Below are 20,012 nucleotides of genomic sequence, written 5' to 3'. Positions count from 1 at the left end.
CATAAGTGGAAGAACATACCTTGCTCGTGGATAGGAAGACTTAACATTATAAAAATGTCTATTCTACCAAAAGCGATCTATATATTTAATGCAATTCTGATCCAAATCCCAATGACATTTTTAATGAGATGGAGAAGCAAATCACCAATTTCATATGAAAAGGAGAGAGGCCCCGGATAAACAAGGCATTACTGAAAAAGAAGAACAAAATAGGAGGCCTTACTTTACCTGATTTCAGAACCTATTATACCACCACAGTAGTGAAAACAGCCTGGTACTGGTACAACAGATACATGAACCAATAGAACAGAATTGAGAATCCAGACATAAATCCATCCACATATAAGCAGTTGATACTTGACAAAGGCCCCAAAACAGTTAAATGGGGAAAAGACAGTCTTTTTAACAAATGGTTCTGGCATAACTGGATATTCATCTGCAAAAAAATGAAACAAGACCCATACCTCACTCCATGAACAAAAACTAACTCCAAATGGATCAAAGACCTAAATATAAAATCTAAAATGATAAAGATCATGGGAAAAAAATAGGGACAACATTAAGAGCCCTAATACATGGCATAAGCAGTATACAAAACTTTATAAAGAATGTAGAAGAAAAACTAGATAACTGGGAGCTCCTAAAAATCAAACACCTATGCTCATCCAAAGACTTCACCAAAAGAGTAAAAAGACTACCTACAGACTGGGAAAAAGGTTTTAGCTATGACATTTCTGATCAGCGCCTAATCTCTAAAATCTACACGATACTGCAAAAATTCAACTGCAAAAAGACAAATAACCCATTTAAAAAATGGGTGAAAGATATGAATAGACACTTCACTAAAGAAGACATTCAGGTAGCTAACAGATACATGAGGAAATGTTCATGATCATTAGCCATTAGAGAAATGCAGATCAAAACAACAATGAGATTTCATCTCACACCAACAAGGCTGGCATTAATCCAAAAAACACAAAATAATAAATGTTGGAGGGGCTGTGGAGAGATTGGAACACTTATACACTGCTGGTGGGAATGTCAAATGGTACAGCCACTTTGGAAATCAATTTGGCACTTCCTTAAAAAGCTAGAAATAGAACTACCATCTGATCCAGCAATCCCACTCCTCGGAATATATCCTAGAGAAATAAGAGCCTTTACATGAACAGATATATGTACACCCATGTTTATTGCAGCACTGTCTACAATAGCAAAAAGGTGGAAGCAACCAAGGTGCCCATCAACAGATGAACGGATAAATAAATTATGGTATATTCACACAATGGAATACTACACATCGATAAACAACAGCGAGGAATCTGTGACATTTCATAACATGGAGGAACCTGAAAGGCATTATGCTGAGTGAAATTAGTCAGTTGCAAAAGGACAAATATTGTACAGGATCACTATTATAAGAACTTGAGAAATAGTTTGAGAAGAAAACATTCTTTCGTGGTTACGAGAGGGGGGAGGGAGGTAGGGTGGGAGGGGGCATTCACTAATTAGATAGTAGATAAGAACTACTTTAGGTGAAAGGAAAGACAGCACACAATACCGGGGAGGTCAGCACAATTGGACTAAACCAAAAGCAAAGAAGTTTCCTGAGTAAACTCAATCCTTCGAAGGCCAGCATAGCAGGGACAGGGATCTGGGGACCGTGGTTTCAGGGGACATCTAAGTCAACTGGCATAATAAAATCTATTAAGAAAACATTCTGCATCCCACTTTGAAGAGTGGCGTCTGGGGTCTTAAATGCTAGTAAGCAGCCATCTAAGATGCATCAATTGGTCTCAACCCACCTGGATCAAAGGAGAATGAAGAACACCAAGGACACAAGGCGATTAGGAGCCCAAGAGACAGAAAGGGCCACATGAACTAGCGAGTACAACATCCTGAGACCAGAAGAACTAGATATTGCCTGCCTACAACCGATGGCTGCCCTGACAGGGAACACAACAGAGAACTTCTGAGGGAGCAGGAGAACAGTGGGATGCAGACCCCAAATTCTCATAAAAAGACCATACTTAATTGTCTGACTGAGACTAGAAGGACCCCGGTGGTCATGGCCCCCAGACCTTCCGTTGGCTCAGGACAGGAACAATTCCCGAATCCAACTCTCCAGACATGGATTGAACTGGACAATGTGTTGGGAAGGGATGCTGGTGAGGAGTGAGCTTCTTGGATCAGGTGGACACTTGAGACTATGTTGGCTTCTCCTTCCTGGACGGGAGATGAGAGGGTGGAGGGGGTTAGAAGCTGGTGAAATGGACGCGAAAAGAGAGGGTGGAGGGGAGAGAGCGGGCTGTCTCATTAGGGGGAGAGTAATTGGGCATATTTTTTTTTTAGTAAGGTATATATAAGTTGTTCACTTTTATTAGTTCACTTAAGCACAATAAAATTAAAAAAAAATTCTAGCTATTTCAAAATCATGTAAACAAGTCATAGAGAAATTGGGTTTGGCCATGCTTAGAAGATAGGGCCCAAGATCTAGGAAATGAAATATTTTGCAATAAATCTCCAGTAACACCTTGTCAAAGCCAACACAAAATAATCAAATGAAGCAAAGGGAGCAGATAGATGGCTCTACTCTTGCTTTTAGAGATTCTATCATTTTAGTTAACAGAAAGAAAAAGAAAACCTGTGTTGTGCCTTTTTTGGTAATAAGGATATAAATATTATTTTAATCATAGTTTGGTCATAGTAAAACAATATGTAATTACAATTTACAATGGTACTTCAGAATTTTACTTGGTCTTGTAGATTTCACCCTCCAAAAGAAGAATATTGTTAAAATCTTCCCTGTAGTAATGCATTATTTCCCCAGTCAAGGCAATTTTCTAACTGCCTCTACATGCTGAGTTTTTATTTTATACTCTCAGATGCTATCAGGAAAGAGTACAAATAAAAATTTAATTCAGAGGTCACCTTAATAAAGTGAGCAGGCAACAAAGATAGCAGTGTTTTACCATCGAGATAAGAATTTTGTTATTTTAGCCTGACTTCTTTTTCACTTTATTTTGAGGTAAACATCAGGGAAGTGTTTCATAGAAGGTTGGGTCAGCTATTCAGTTTAGGAAAAGCAACAAAATGGTAGTGCCCAGACTACTACTGGGTGTTCTAAGTGAATTTTCTTCGTTCACCTGATTAAGGCTTTTCCTAACACATTAGGGAAGAAAGAAACTCACTGCTGTCTCAATGAATTGACGTGCCTCTTCCATGAAAACAGATTATTCCCCTTTGAATATTAGAATCATGCTCAACAAGACCAGCAATGCCAAAATAGCCTCTTTAAAATAGTAAAGTACAAGCAATGAAAAAAAAATTATTATTTCTTAGAAGTTGTAGTATCCAAGGAGCCAATTATTCTTTTCAAGAAAATATTCTTCCTATAAAGCAATATCTGTAATTGAAAAGAAGAACATTAGCAACAGAAGGAGACATCGTCATCTGAGGAGCTCAATGACCCTTCCTCTGAAGCAATTTTAAAGAAATGGAGAGCAAAATTTGAATTACCAAACTCAAGATTGACAGGGATGAAATTCAGGCTTCCAAGTGTTGATGATGAGTTGTGCATTGTATCAACTCCAATGTTACCACTGTAAAGAGGTCTCCCCTGACCACCCTAGCTAAATTACATTCCATTGCTTTCTATAATATTTCATATTTTTTGTAGAACTCACCACTATTAGAAATGATCTTATTTATTTACTTTTCTTAGTAAGCTTGCTGTCAGTTTTTCTCATTAGAATGTAAATTTGATGAGAAAGGGATTTTGTGTGACTTGTTCTGAATTTCTAATGCCCAGAGGGATCTTCATTCAGTAAATATTTGTTAAAGAACTAAAAAATGAGTGAATAAAATATGAAAATGGATACTACATAGAGTTGGAGTTGGGATAGATGTGATCTTGACCTCTCTGAGCTATAATTTAATGGGCTAATATAATAAGACCCCAAACAACATTTGCATAGCTATCATATTAGCTAGGAGGCAAATAAAAAAGGTGTTGAGATCCTTAGCTTTGGATCCAGAGTGACTAGAGACTAATATTCATTTGACTAGCTCTCAGAATTGTGACAAGTCACTTAGCCATGGATCTCAGTATTATTTGCTACAAAATGGAGACAATAGTATTCACTTTATATGATTCTGGGAGAGTTAAAATAGATAACTTATGTAAAGTGCTTGACAGAGTCTAAGTGCTCAAATAAGTGGTAGCTCTTAAGTTTTTTCTTGGAAATCTGTGGGGCTCCTTCAGTACAAAGTGAGTTTATTTTTCCCTAGGTCATCAATTTCAATAATTTGTCAAGTACATATGTTAAATAGAACTTTCCTCAATGTCTTTTACGTTTTAATTCTACATGTCAGTTTATACTTACAATGAGAACATCAATTATATGACAAGCAAGGTGTTGGCACCATACTTAGAAATTGAAAATACTTTCTTCTTAGAAGCAACTTAACAGCCTGTCTTAGTTATCTAGCACTGCTATAACAAAAATACCACAAAAGAGTGACTTTAACAAATAAAAATTTATTTTTTCACAGTTTAGGAGGCTTGAAGTCCTAATTCAGGGCACCAGATCTAAGGGTAGGCTTTCTTTCTCTGTCGACTCTGGAGGAAGGTCATTGTCTCTACTGAGCTCCTGCTCCTAGGCAACCTTCATGTGGCTTGGCATCTCTCTGCTTCTCCCACTTGCTTGTTTATTTTTTTTAAATCAACTTTATCTAGGTATAATTTGCAATAAAATGTACCTATTTAAAGCATACAATTTGATGAGTTTGGACAAATGCGTACACCTGTACAACCAGTAACCGTCAGCACAATCAAGATATAGAACATTTCCATCCCCACTAAGAAGTTCCCTTCTGCCTTTTTTTAATCACCCTTAGCTCTAGGTGATCATTGATTTGTGTTCTGTCAATATAGTCTAGAATTTCATATAAATGGATTTATATAGAATGTATTGTTTGTGTCTGGATATTTTCACTCAGCCAAGTATTTTTAAGATTCAGCCATCAGTAGTTCATTATTTTTTTGTTGCTGGGTAGTATTCTATGTCATGGATGTACCACAATTGCTTATCCATTCTTTATTGATGGACTCTTGGGTTATTTACACTATTTGTCTATTATGAATAGAGCTGATATGTACATTCATGCATAAGCCATTGTATGAGCATAATCTTTATCTTGGATAAATGTCTAGGAGTGCAATTCCTGGTCTGTTCAAACATTTTACCCATTTTTTATTTGGTTGTTTTGCTTCCTTATAATTGAGTTGTGAGAGTTCTTTAGATATTTAGGATACAAATCCTTTGTCAGATATATGAATTATGAATATTTTCTCCTAGTTTGTGGCTTGACTTCTGATTTTCTTAAAGATGTCTTTTATGTTGGGAGTTTTTTTTTCATTACCTTCTTAATCGCTTCTCTTGTTATGGGTCTGTTTGGTTTTGTTGATTCTTTCTCCTAAACTGTGGGAAAATAAATTTCTGTTTGTTAAAGGCACCTACTTGTGTTATTTCTGTCATAGTAGAATGAGATAACTAACACACTTCCACCAAATATTTAAACATAATTCAGACAAGTTCTTTGACATCGCTTAAGAAGCATCATTCTTCTTCCATTGCCCAATTACATGTTTATTATTTTCTTTTAAAGCCTCACCAGAAGCATATTTAATGTCCACATTTCTAACAACGTGCTCATACCATACATATTCTCTAAGATGACAGAGGCTTTGTCTATAGTTCTCCTCAGTTCTTTCTGAGTCCACATCAGAATTGCCTTTGAAGTCCATAATTCTACCAACAGATTCTTCAAGGCAATCTAGGCTTTTAGCATCAGGCCCCATAAAACTCTTCAGCCTCTACCCATTACCAGTTTTAAAATTGCTTCCATATTTAGAGTAGCACCCCACTTCTCAGTACCAAATTTTATCTTAGTCATCTAGTGCTGCTATAACAGAAATAACACAAGTGGGTGACTTTAACAAACAGAAATTTATTTTCTCATAGTTAGGAGACTCGTAAGTCCTGATTCAGGGCACCAGCTCTAGAGGTAGCCTTTCTTTCTCTGTTGGCTCTGGAAGAAGGTCCTTGTCTCTTCTGAGCTTCTATTCCTGGGCAGTCTACGTGTGACTTGGCATCTATCTTCCCCCATCTCTGCTTCTCTTGCTTGCTTGTTTAATCTCTTCTATATCTCAAAAGAATTTGACTCAAGACACACCCTACACTAATCCTGCCTCATTAACGTAATAAATACAACCCATTCCCAAATGGGATTATAACCACACTCATAGAGGCTAGGATTTACAACACATACTTTTGTGGGACACAATTCAATCCATAACACCAGCTATACTTCGGAAATCTTTCAAAGCTTCCCTCTACATGAATATACCTCAGTCAGTTTTAGCTAGGTATGCCTCTTTGTGCCAATCGCCAATTCTTTACTTTGTATTGGACTGGAAACTCTGGTGGTGTAGTGGTTAAGCGCTACGGCTGCTAAACAAAGGGTTGGCAGTTCGAATCTGCCAGGCCCTCCTTGGAAAGTCAATGGGGCAGTTCTACCCTCTCCTGTAGGGTCTCTATGAGTCGGAATCAACTCGACGGCACTGGGTTTGGGTTTTTTTTTGGGTTTGGATTGAGGTCACTGGAAGTAAATCTTAAATCAAGGACATTTACTTGCAGTAGATTTGCGATTTAACAAATGCAATTCTGGTAAATACAAATGACTTTGCTTTCTTTTTAACATCCACAAACGTCACTTCAGAGTGAAGAAACGTATGTGAAATGAACTAAGTTCAGGATTTGAATGCTTGCACGACCTTGAGGCATAAAATTGTCTCTAATTAAGGTTTGGGTCCTTCCCCCTTTCTTTCTAACTACTTACAAAAAATAATAATAATAACTTTTTTCCTTAATTTTTGGAAAAAAAATTCTTCTTAAAGAAAATAGCTTCTACTCTAAGAAATTTGAGATTTAGGTTATAAATTCTACCATGAATCTTTTATCCTCAGATAGCATTAATATTTAAGCCGTAAAACACAAAGTTCTCTGAAGTCATCATCTTTACAAATTCCTAAGTGCAGATACCCTTTTATGGAAAAGGTCATGACACTAAAATAACCTCTTCTGATAGAATACCTCTTAATTATACATGTTAATGAAAATAGGGAATAGTTCAGATTATCTCAAATTTTAGACATACCTCAAATTATTTATATATTGCTTTGAGATATTTAAATATTGTTCTTATCAGAGTGTGTCTGAGGTTGATGTTAATCAAATGAGAAATGGCTCAAACAAAATGTAAAAGCTCTAAGACTTGATACTCAGCTGTTCACTTTTTGAGGCAGAGACAATATAATTTCTCTATTTGATGCAAAGCTATATGTAAACAAATAGTATTATTATGAAATTTATAATATACTAAAAATCATAAAAATCATATTTATGATAAATCAAAGGATAGAAGGTAGTAAAAGAAGACAAGTGAAAATAAAAAGATACAAGGTTCTTGCATTGATTATCCATTGCCATCGAGTCAATTTCAACTCATAGTAACCCTATAGCATTGATTAAGAAGTGGCAAATGAACTAATTAAATATATAGTATAATGAATCTAGAATGTATGTCTTAATCAGTAGAGTGACTCCTAAAATAATAATAACATAAACTGAGTAAAGAGCTAATAAAGAAATAAGAAGGTAATTAAAATACTTAATCCAAAGGAATGGGCCAAAAAAGAAAGAAAGAAAGGGGAACATGTAAGAAAAATAGAAAGATAATAGACTTAAATACAACTATATCAGTTATCATATTAAATGGCAGGGTACTTCCAATGTCAGATCCGGAATGTAAAAAGCTTGCAAGTTGTCACTCCTATCCTTGCAACAAGAAAAATCAGAACAAACAGAAATTCAACAAGTTTTCTTGGAATCCTCATAGAACTGAGGTCACAGAGCAAACTGCCATCTCAAAATCTGACAGATGGGCAAATTTAAAGATCACAGTTGAGATCTGCCTACATGGAGTAGAAGCCATTGGTGCCATAAACTTGTACAAATAGTTAAATGATAATTTTGATAATTGGCTGAAGGCTGAGCATGAACTAGTTAGAGAGTAAGAAGCTTCCAGGGCTACAGGCTTAGAGGCCCCTCACACTTTTGGGGATTGTAATGCCAGTTAAACCTTACCAGATTCTCACAGACAAGAGCCAACAAAGATCTTCTCCTGGATCTGGCAGAAGAGAACAGTAATGATTGTAAAATATGTCCAGAACATTCCTGTATTACAAAGGCCTAATCTCCAGAGGAAAAGACCTTATGAAAATTTATCCTACCTGGCAGAAGGACATTTTCCCCTTCCCAGCACCCTCTAGCCTTACTGTCTGACATAAAAGAGGAAGAAGATAAGAATTCCCTGTTAATGTCACAGAACAGGGACCAAAATACTGCTGCCAATGAGTCAGTTCTGACTCACAGTGGTTCCATGTATCTCACAGTAAAATCGTGCTCCATAGGGTTTTCAGTGGCTTATTTTTTGGAAGCAGATCCTGGACCTTTCTTTTGAAGCACCCCAGTGTTGGCTCAAACCTCCAACCTTTTGGTTAACAGCCAAACGTGTTAACCATTTGCACCACCCAGGGACTCTAGAACAGGGACACAGGCCCAATAAAAAACAGATTTAATCATAAGATTATAGAATACTTTCTTTCCCCAGTGTCTTACCACCATACACCAACATGGATTCTGCAAAATAACAGTGAATTACAGCTAAAAGAACTGCAAAACACAGACTCTATCTGAGAAGGGGTTCTTAGGAAAGCTCAAAGACAATGTAAGAGACAAAGTCAAGGATACTGAAGGAATCTGAAGCCTCTGGCAAATATATCTACAGCAAACATTAAGTACAGCCCAACTCCTAGCCAAATGACTACAAATCCTCATTCTATAGACCTATTTACCTTAGTTCTTACAACCTGAATCAAGATGTTGAGATTTCAATAAAAGCTTGCATATCATACCAAAGGAAAAGTCTGAAAAGACAAAGCAATCATTAAAATAGGACTCAAAAATGAAAAAACAAAAAAAATGTTGACAGTGTCGAGAGTGAATGTAAAATACCCGTGATTATTACATGAAGGGCTTTGATGGAAAAAATAGACAACATCCAACATCAGATGAGTAACGTAAGCAGAAGAAAATGGAAACTGAGAATCAAAAGAACATACTAGAAATTAAAAACAAAACAAACACTATACAAAATGCCTTTCATGGGATTGTCATTAAACACAGCCAAGGAAGGAACAAGTAAATGTTCAGATACTTCTTGAATAGAAATTCCCTATAGTGAAATGGAAATAGAAAAAAGAATTAAAAAAAAAGAACAACCAAGAATCGTGGTAAATTTCAAAAGCTATAAGATATATGTAATTGCAGTACTGAGAGGAAAAGAAGGAGAGACTAAAGCAGAAGAAATATTTGAAGTAAAAATGGCTGAGAGTTTTCCAGAATTAAAGATAAGCCCTTAACAATATATACAGCAATCTCAGAAAACACCAAGTAGGATAAACACCTCTGCAAATGCACACATACACACGTACCAAGGCATAAAGTATTCAAACTGCAGAAAACCAAAAACAAAGAGAATATCTTGAAAGACAAAAAAGGAAAAACAAAACAAAACACCCTTACCTATAGAGGAACAATGTTAAGAGTTACAGTGGACTTCCCATAAGAAATCATGCAAAGTAAGAAGTGAAGTGAAATATTTAAAGTATTGAAATTAAAACAAAACACCAACTTATAATTCTATATTCAGCCAAATTATCCTTTAAAAGTGAAGAAAAAATATTTTCTCAGGTTAAAAAAAAAAAAAAAAGGAAATAAATTATCAGTAGGCCTGTCCAGAAAGAAATGCTAAGGAAAATAATATGGGGTAGAAACTTGGATGTACATAAAAAAGGAATTTTAGAGAAGGAATCAAAAAAAATATATTTTCTTTTTTCTTATTTTTAATTGATCTAAAACATAGCTGTTTAATAATAGTAGCAGTGTAATGAATGGGTGGTTATAGCATATGGATAATTAACGTAAATGACAGCAATAAAACAAGGAAAAAGATGGAGGAATTGAAAATACTCTGACATAAGATACCTGCAGTATACATGTGGTGATACAGTGTATTTTAAAGGTAAACTTGTATCAGTTAAAAATATATACTAAAACTGTGGAGCAAACACTAAAGATTTTTTAAAAGAAATATAACTGACATAGTAAGAGAGGAGATAAAATACAACAACAGGAAATTCTCATTAAAAACAGAGAAAGCAGAAAAAGAGGGGATAAAAGAAATGAATAACAAAGGAATAGAAAACAGTCATAAACATTACAAACATGGTACATATTAATCCATCTATATCAGTAATTACACCAAATGTGAATAGTTTAATATACAAATTAAAAGAGATTCTTAGAGTGAATTAGAAAAGAAAAAAAACAATTATATGTTGTCTGAAATGTCTGAAAAAAAACATTTTAAATATAAAGACAATGGAATCGACTGCATCGTTTTTTTTTTTTTTCTGGAGATAGGTTAAAAGTGAATAGAATGAGCAAGATATATCATGCTAACACTAATCAAAAGAGACCGGAAGTAACTAGTTAATTTCAGATAAAGTAGATATCAGAACAAGAAAAATTATCGAGGATAAAAAGAGACATTGCATATGATAAAGAAGTCACTTTTACCTAAACATGCACGTACCTAACAACAGTGTCACAGTGTACCTGAGACAAAAATGAGAGAACTGAAAGAGAAAGAGAAATAACCAAATGTACTATTACTGTTTAAGACTTCAACCTTCCTCTGCCAGTAATTGATAGATCAATCAGGCAGAAATCAGTAAGGATATAGAAAAGCATTACAGCACTACCAATCAACTGAATTTCACTGACATTTATCAAAGACTTCCTTCAAGAACTGCAGCATACATTTTCTTCTCTAGCTCACATGAAAGCTTCACCAAGATACCAGATTCTTAGCCATGTAACATACAAATTTAAAATATAGGAATAACACAAAGTATAATCTTAGACCACAATGGAATTAAACTAAAAGCAATGAAAGCATGTCTCTCAAAAATTTCCAAATATTTGAAAATTAAACAACACACTTTTAATTAACTGATGGGTCACAGAAGGAGTCTCATAAGATAGTAAAATATATTTTGAACTAACTAAAAATGACAATAAAATTAATAAAAGTTTGTGGGATACAGTAAAAAAAAATGCTTAGAAGGAAATTAATAGCTTTAAAAGCATATATTAAAAAGGGGGGAGGATCTACAGTTAATAACCTAATTTTCCACCTTAGAAATCTTAAAAAAAAAAAGAGCAATTTTACCTAAAGTAAGCAGAAGAAAAGGAATATTAAAAATCAGATCAGAAAACAATGATATTAAAAACAAGAATACAATAGAGAAAATCAGTGAAACCAAAGATTGGTTCTTTGAAAAAATCAGTTTGGTAAACTTCTAACCAGGATTGCAAAGAATAAGAGAAATAATACTTCATTTATATTAGAAATGAGAGAAGGGTTTTCACTACAGACCTCATGGACATTAAAAGGATAATAAAAGAATACTATGAATAACTCTACAGCCACAAATTTGATAATTAAGAAGAAACTGGTAAATTCCTTGAAAGACACAAACTACCAAGCTTCACACAAGGAGAAATGCATAACCTGAACAGCCATATAGCCATTGAAGAAACTGAATCAATAATTCAAAACGCCCCCAAAAATAAAGCAACAAGCCCAGATGTTTTCACTGTTAAATTCTACCAGACATGTAAGGAAGACATGATACTAAGTCTCCACAATCTGTTTGAGAAAATAGAAACAGAAGGAACACTTCAGAACTCATTTTATGAGGCCACAATGACCCTTATACCAAAACCTAATAATGATATTACAGAAAAGGAAAACTATATACCAATATCTCTAATGAACATCAATATAAACCAAGTGAAACAGATCAGAAGACAATATGGAAATCTGAGCATCAAATGAAAGGATAAAGAACTAGATTGAACCCTGACTGAAAGAAGAAGCTGACTGAAAACTGTGAAAGAAAAGAGATGAGTGGAGGAGCCCTGCTCGCCAGCCTGGCACAGCATGGCCATCTTGAGAAAAAGATAGCAGGAATCCTACATAAGGAGCACAGAAGGCAACAACATAGAATACTCAATAGGACACAGAGTAACTGTGTAGACATACCTGGAGTGAAATAAGGTCCTAATTACTAGCCTCAGACAAAGGGAAGAGCCCAGTCACCTCACACACAGACCAAAGGAGTATGTTCCCCATATCCCCGCCTCAGCACAAACACCCCCATTCCCGCAGCCTCGACTGCTGAGGACCATATGAGCCCTCCTTTATACCCCACCCAGCACCAAACGCCACCCTATCCCCCTGCCCTGACCACCACCCCTCCTCCCTCCTGACGACCTTGCCGAGTGGTGGCAGGCCATTCACCCCACACCTCCAGCCCACAGACCCAGCTTTCCCCCTGCTTGGCAAGAGGAAGAGGAATCACGTATACAACCACCCACCTCTCCTGCTTGCACCTTGCCTAGGCTGGCAAGGGGTGGCAGCAGCATGACCACTTCCTCCCCTCTTCCTGCCTGTCACTCAACACTACCACACCACCCAGAAAGGTGTGGTGAGTGCGTGACCATGTACACTCTGACCTACCACTCATACCACCCCCCTACCATGCAAAAGAAAGTGGCAGCACAACTGTGCATGCATATGTCTGCTACTCACCTCCCCATCGAGTGGGAAGCAGTGACTATGATCCCCACCCCCAGCCAGCCACACTCACCACACTTGCTCCCCCACCAACTCAGTGAGTGCCACTACCTGTTCCTGCACTACTGGTCCAATGACTGATGGTGGCCAATGCCTGCACAACCCTCCTTCAGCTCCCCTGCAAGACCAGTGAACAGAGACTCAAGCTCACATATCCAGCTGCTACCCCACCCACCCTGAAGACCCAGGTGGTAAGCACTCCAGTGTGGCCAGACTAGTGATCAGAGTAGCAAGCCCATGCCACCTGCTTGGAAACATTAAAACAAAACATAACAAAAATCAGGATGCAACAATCATACAATTAATAAATAAATATAATAATACCTTAATGTCTCAGAAACAACAGACAATATCATATCATGTAAAGAAGCAGGACAAGATGACTGTAGCAAGTGACCAAAATGAAGAACCAGGTAACATCCCTGAGGAAGAAATGGTAATAGGACTATTTGACAAGGAACTCAAAAGACATATATAGAGCTGTCCAAGAGATCAGAAAGGAGATCAAAGAAAACACAGCCAAAACTCTGGAATAATTCATGAAAATAATACAAGAACAAAGTGACGAAATAAACAGACAATTAGAGATCATATAAAGACCACCAAACCCACTGCTGTCAAGTTGGTCCTGACTCATAGCGACCCTATAGGACAGAGTAGAACTGCCCGATAGAGTTTCCAAGGCTCGCCTGGTGGATTCGAACTGCTGACCCCTTGGTTATCAGCCGTAGCACTTAACGACTATGCCACCAGAGTTTCCCATATAAACAGTAACTAGAAATTCAGAAGACTAACACTAAAATTGCAGAAATAGATAACACAATAGAAGGACCAAGGAGTAGAATTGAATCAATAGAAGACAAAATCAGCCAAATAGAAGACAAATCCCTTGGTACCAATCTGTTAGAGGAACAATCAGAAAAACAAATGAAGAAAAATGAAGAAAGCCTATGTGTGACACTACCAAGAGGAATAATTTACACATGATCAGAATTCTTGAACAGGAAGATACAAAAAAAAAAGCACAGAAAATTTTTTTGAAGTTCTTCTGCCAGAAAAACCAGTATCGTGAAAGATGAGAAGGTTTCCATCCAAGAAGCTCATTGAACCCCAAATAAGACAAACCCCAAAAGAAAGTCAACAAAATATATCATAATTAAACTTTCCAAATCCAAAGACAAAGAAGGAATCCTGAGAGCAGCTCAGAAAAAATGAAATGCTACCTACAAAAGGGAACCAATAAGACTAAGCTCTGATTTCTCAGCAGAGACCATGCAGGCAAGAAGGGAGTGAAAGGACATGTATAAAACTCTGAAAGAAAAAAAAAAAAAAAATCACCAACCAAGAATTATATACTCAGAAAAATTTTACCTCAAATATGAGGGCAAAATTAGGACATTTCCAGATAAAAAGAAATTAAGCAAATTTTTAAAACCAGACCTACCTTACAAGAAATACTAAAAGGAGCTCTTCTGACAGAGAACCAACAATGCCAGATAACAACCTAAGATTAACATAACATCACCCAGAAACCAACCCAGATAAAGAATTTTCAGAAATAAAATAAAGGTACAAGACTGGAAATAGGGACAGAGATATCAATCTGTAAATGATGACAACTTCAAAACAAAAAAAGGGAATAAATGATGTAGTTACAGAACTTCGACATGGAGAGGAAGTCAAGGCAATATCAAGATAGAACAGGCTGTTTTAAATGTAGGAAGATAAATTTCAAGGTAACCACAAAGAAAATTAATAAACCTTTTCACCAAAATAAAAAAGAAGAAAATCATAAAGGCTCAATAAACACAGCATAAACAGCAATGAAGGAAATGAAAAGAAAATCCATAAGCAAAAAGAACTCAGCACAGAAAAGTATACAGAACAAATAAATCATCAGCACCACGAAAAAAGAACAACAAAATGGCAGCAGTAAATTCATACATATTGATAATTACATTGCATGTAAATGGATTAAATGTGCCAGTCAGAGACAGAGAGTGGCAGAATGGATAAGAAAACATGACCCGTCAATATGCTGCCTACAAGAAACACACCTTCGACACAAAATAAAATGAAGCTAAAAATTAAAGGACGGAAGAAAATATATTGAGTAAATGGCTACCAAAAAAGAGCAGGAGTGGCAATATTAATCTTTGATAAAATAGATTTTAAGGCAAAAAGCAGCATAAGAGACAAAGAAGTACCTTATACAATGATTAAAGGGTCACTCCAATAAGAGGACGCAACCATAATAAATATCTATGCAGCCAATGAAAGAGTTCCAAAACACTTAAAAACAAACTTTAACAGAAAAAAGGAATAGACAACTCCACAATAATAATAGGAGAATTTAACACACCACTTTCAATGAAGGATGGAACAACTAGAAAGAAACTCAACAAAGTTACAGAAGATCTAAACAACACAATCAGCCACCTTGATCTTATGGACATAACACAGAATACTCCACCCAACAACAGCACCATACACATTCTTTTCCAGCACACATGAATCATTCTCTGGAATAGACCATATGTTAGGCCACAGTGCAAGGCTTAATAAATTAAAAAAAAAAAAAAAATCTAACCATTACAAAGCATCTTCTGGGATCATAATCCTATAAAATTAGAAATCAATTACAGGAAGGACAAGGAAAAAAAATCAAACACATGGAAACTGAATAACATCCTGCTTAAAAACCCCTGGGTAATAGAAGAAATAAAGAATGAAATAAAAATTTTATAGAATCAAATGAAAATGAAAATACAACATACCAAAACCTTTGGGACACAGCAAAAGCATTGGTAAACATATAGCAGCAAATGCATGTATCAAAAAGAAAGAGCCAAAATCAACACCTTAACCTACAACTCCAACAGACAGAAAAAGAGCAGCAAAAAAAAAAAAAAAGCCCACAGTCAACAGAAGAAAAATAATAATAAAGATTAGAGCAGAAATAAATGAAACAGAAAAATAATAGAAAGAATGAACAAGACTAGAAGTTGCTTCTTTCAAAGGGTTAAGAAAATCAGCAAACCACTGCTCATATTGACCAAGGAAAAGAAGACAAAGATGCAGATAACACAAACAAGTGATGAGATGGATGACATTGCAACAGAATCAACTGAAATAAAAAGGATAATAACAGAATACTATGAAAAACTGTACTCCAACAAATTTGAAAACCTAAAAGAAATGGACAAATTTCTAGAAACACACTATCTACCTAAACTAACACAATAACAGAAAGAAAATTTGAACAGACACATAACAAGAGAAGAATTCGAAGAAGTTATTAAAAAAAAAAAAAACCCTGCCCCAGATAATGTCACTGGAGAATTTTACCAAACATTCAGAAGACAGCTGACAACAATTCTACTCAAACTATTCCAGAACATGGAAAAGGATAGGATACTCCAGAACTCATGCTATGAAGCAAGTGTGACCCTGATACCAAAGCCAAGCAAAGACACCACTAAAAAAGGAAATACGAAAATTACAGACCAACAGCCATCATGAATATAGAGACAAAAATTCTCAAGCAAAATCTGAGCCCATAGACTCCAATTCCATATCAAAAAAAAGTAATACATCATGACCAAGTGGGATTCATACCAGGTATTCAAGGATGGTTCCATATTAAAAAATCAATCAACATAATCCACCACATAAATAAAACAAAGAAAAGAACCACATGATCATATCAATTAATGTAGAATAGGTATTTTATAAAATCCAACACCCATTCTGGATAAAAACTCTCAGCAATATAGGAATAGGAGGTAAATTCTTCAAATAATTAAGGGTAAAAAAAATTAAGGGTATATACACAAAATCAACACCCAACATTATTCTCAATAGAAACCGAAACCATTCCACTTGAAAACAGGAACCAAAGATGCCCTTTATCACCACTCTTACTCAATATTGTGCTGTAAGTCCTAGCCAGAACAATAAGGCAAGAAAGGGAAATAAAAGCATCCAAGTGGGTAAGAAAGAAGTAAAAATATCCCTATTTGCAGATAATATAATCCTATATATAGAAAATCCCAGAGATTCTAACAAGAAAGCAACTGGAACAAATAGAAGGAGTCAATAAAGTGGCAGGGTACAAGATCAACATACAAAAGTCAGTCGGATTCCTCTACATTAATAAAGTGAACTTCGAAAAGGAAATCAGGAAAAGAATTCCACTTACAAGAGTCCCCCCAAAAGATAAAATAAACCAGGGATGTAGAAGATTTATGCAAAAACAAAACAAACAAACAAAAAACCTACAAAACATTACTGCAAGAAACCAAAAGAAACTTATATAAATGGAAGAACATACCATGCCTAATTATGGGAAGACTTAACATTGTGAAAATGTCAATACTACCCAAAGTGATCTGTAGATAGAATGCAATCCCAATCCAGATTCCATTAACATACTTTAAAGAGATGGAACAACTAATCACCAACTTTATATGGAAAGTAAAGAGACTGGATAAGGAAAGGACTACTGAAGAAGAACAAAGTAGGATGCCTCACACTTTCTGATCTCGGAACCTTCTACATAGCCGCAGTAGTCAAAACAGTCCGGTACTAGTAGACGGACAGACACCTAGACCAATGAAACAGAATTGAGAACCTGGAAATAAATCCATGCACCTATGGACAACTGATCTGTGAAAAAGGGCCAAAATCCATTAAATGCGGAAGAGACAGTATCTTTAACAAATGGTGCTGGCAAAACTGGATATTTATTTGCAGAAAAATAAAATGGAATTCGTACCTCACACCATATACAAAAACTAACTCAAGATAGACCAAAGACATAAGTATAAAACCTAAAACTATAAAGATCATGGAAGAAAAAAAAATAGGAAAAACATAGGGGCCCTAATTAATGGCATAAATAGACTATCAAACATAACTGAGAATGTACAAATAGCAGAAGATAAACTAGAGGACCGGGACCTCCTGAAAATTAAACACTTATTTGCATCAAAAGACTTTTCCAAAAGAGTAAAAAGAGAACCTACAAACTGGGGAAAAAAAAATTTGACAAGGACATATCTGACAAGGGACTACTTTCTAAAAGTTTATACAGAAAACTTCACCTCAACAACAAAAAAGACAATCCAATTAGAAAACGGCCAAAGGCTGTGAACAGACACTTCACCAAAGACATTCAGGTGGCCAACAAATACATGAAGAGATACAATCATGAGCCTTGAAAAAAAAGAGAGATGCAAATCAAAACAACAATAAGATATCATCTCACTCCAGCGTCTTTGTCAATGGTCAAATAAAAACCGAAAAAACAAAAGATGTTGTCAAGGGTGGGGCGATCCAAACACTCATACACTTCTGGTGGGATTGTAAAATGGTACAACCACTTTGGAAAATGATATGGCACTTTCTTAAATAGTTAGAAATAGGGGCACCGTATGATCCAGAATCTTACTACTAGATATATATCCAGAGAAATAAAGGCTATCACAAGAACATATATATATATATATGCACACCCATGTTTATTGCAGCATTATTCACAGTAGCAAAAACATGGAGACAACCTAAGTGCCCATCAAGAGATGAATAGATAAACAAACTATGGTACATACATACAATGGAATACCATGGAACTTTAAAGAATAAAGATGAATCCATGGAACTTTTCACAACATAGATGAATCTGGAGGACATTATGCTGAGTGAAATAAGTCAATCACAAAAGGACAAATATTGTATGAGACCACTATTATAAAAAATCAAGAAAATGTTTGCATATAGAAAGGTACATTATTTTTTGATGTTTACCAGGGATGAGAGGAAGAGGGAGGGAAAATCACTAACTAGGTAGTAGACCACATATTGACTTGGAGAAGGAAAAGGCAATACACAACAAGGGGGAGGCCAGTGCAACATGACTCAGGCAAAGGAAGGCACTGGGAGATAGGCAAAAGTAAGAGGCAACAACGGTAAACATTATCACATACACAATCCTGTAATAACAGTAATAACAAACAATAATGTTTGATTGGATACATAGGTAGATACATAAGCTGAACAGGTGTGGGATGGTGTACAAGAGTACACCCATGAACATATATATAGGTTTGGCAGGATATATTTATACATACATATTTGTACGTGCTCAAATATATCCATGTATATAATAGAGCCCTGGTGGAACAGTGGTTAAGTGCTCAGCTGCTAACTAAAAGGTTGACTGTTCAAACCCACAAGCTGCTCCATTGGGAGAAAGATGTAGCAGCCTGCTTAGGTAAAGATTTACAGCCTTGGAAACCGTGTGTGGCAGTACTATTCTGTTCTGCAGGATCACTATGAGTCAGCATTGACTCAAGGGCAATGTTTTCCTGTTTGGGTATATACTAGAGCACACAGGGGACAAAGTTATGTAAACTTCTTAGCCATAAGAGAGACTGAGTCACTGGGCTTGAGGGCTTAGGACCAGGATCTAGGGAGACATCTAGGTCAGTTGGCATAACATAGTCCATAAAGACAAGGTTCTACATCATAGTTGGATGACTATCATCTGGGGTCTTAAAAGCTTGCCAGTTGCTAGCTAAGATACAACTATTGGTCCCTTCCCATCCGGAGCAGAGTGAAGGAAATCAAAGACTCAAGGAAACAATCAGTCCAAAGGACTAATCGACCACACAAACCACAGCCTCCACTAGCCTGAGACCAGAAGAACAAAATGATACCTGGTTAACACTACCAACTGCTCTGATGAAGATGACAATAGAAGATCCTGGACAGGGTGGGAGAAAAATGTAGAACAAAATTCAAATTCCTAAAAAAGACCATACTTCCTGGTCTGATAGAGCTTGGTGGAACTCTTGAGATGATGGCCCTTAGATACCCTTCAAACCTGGAGCTGAATCCACTTCCAGAGATCACCTTCCAGCCAAACAATAGACAGCTCTGTAAAGTGAACAATGAGGAATGTGCTCCTCAGAATGATCAACCATACAAGACCAAAAACCAAAAACAAAGTTCAGAAGGCAGGAAGGGGCAGGAAGTACAGGCTAATGGGATGAAGGGATGAAGTGGGAAGAATGCTGTCACATTGAGGAGACTGCAACTAATGTCACAAAACAAAGTGT

The sequence above is a fragment of the Elephas maximus genome, chromosome 2 (genome assembly GCF_024166365.1).
Source record: "Elephas maximus indicus isolate mEleMax1 chromosome 2, mEleMax1 primary haplotype, whole genome shotgun sequence".
Taxonomy (NCBI): domain Eukaryota; kingdom Metazoa; phylum Chordata; class Mammalia; order Proboscidea; family Elephantidae; genus Elephas; species Elephas maximus.
This window is presented reverse-complemented; position numbering follows the sequence as displayed.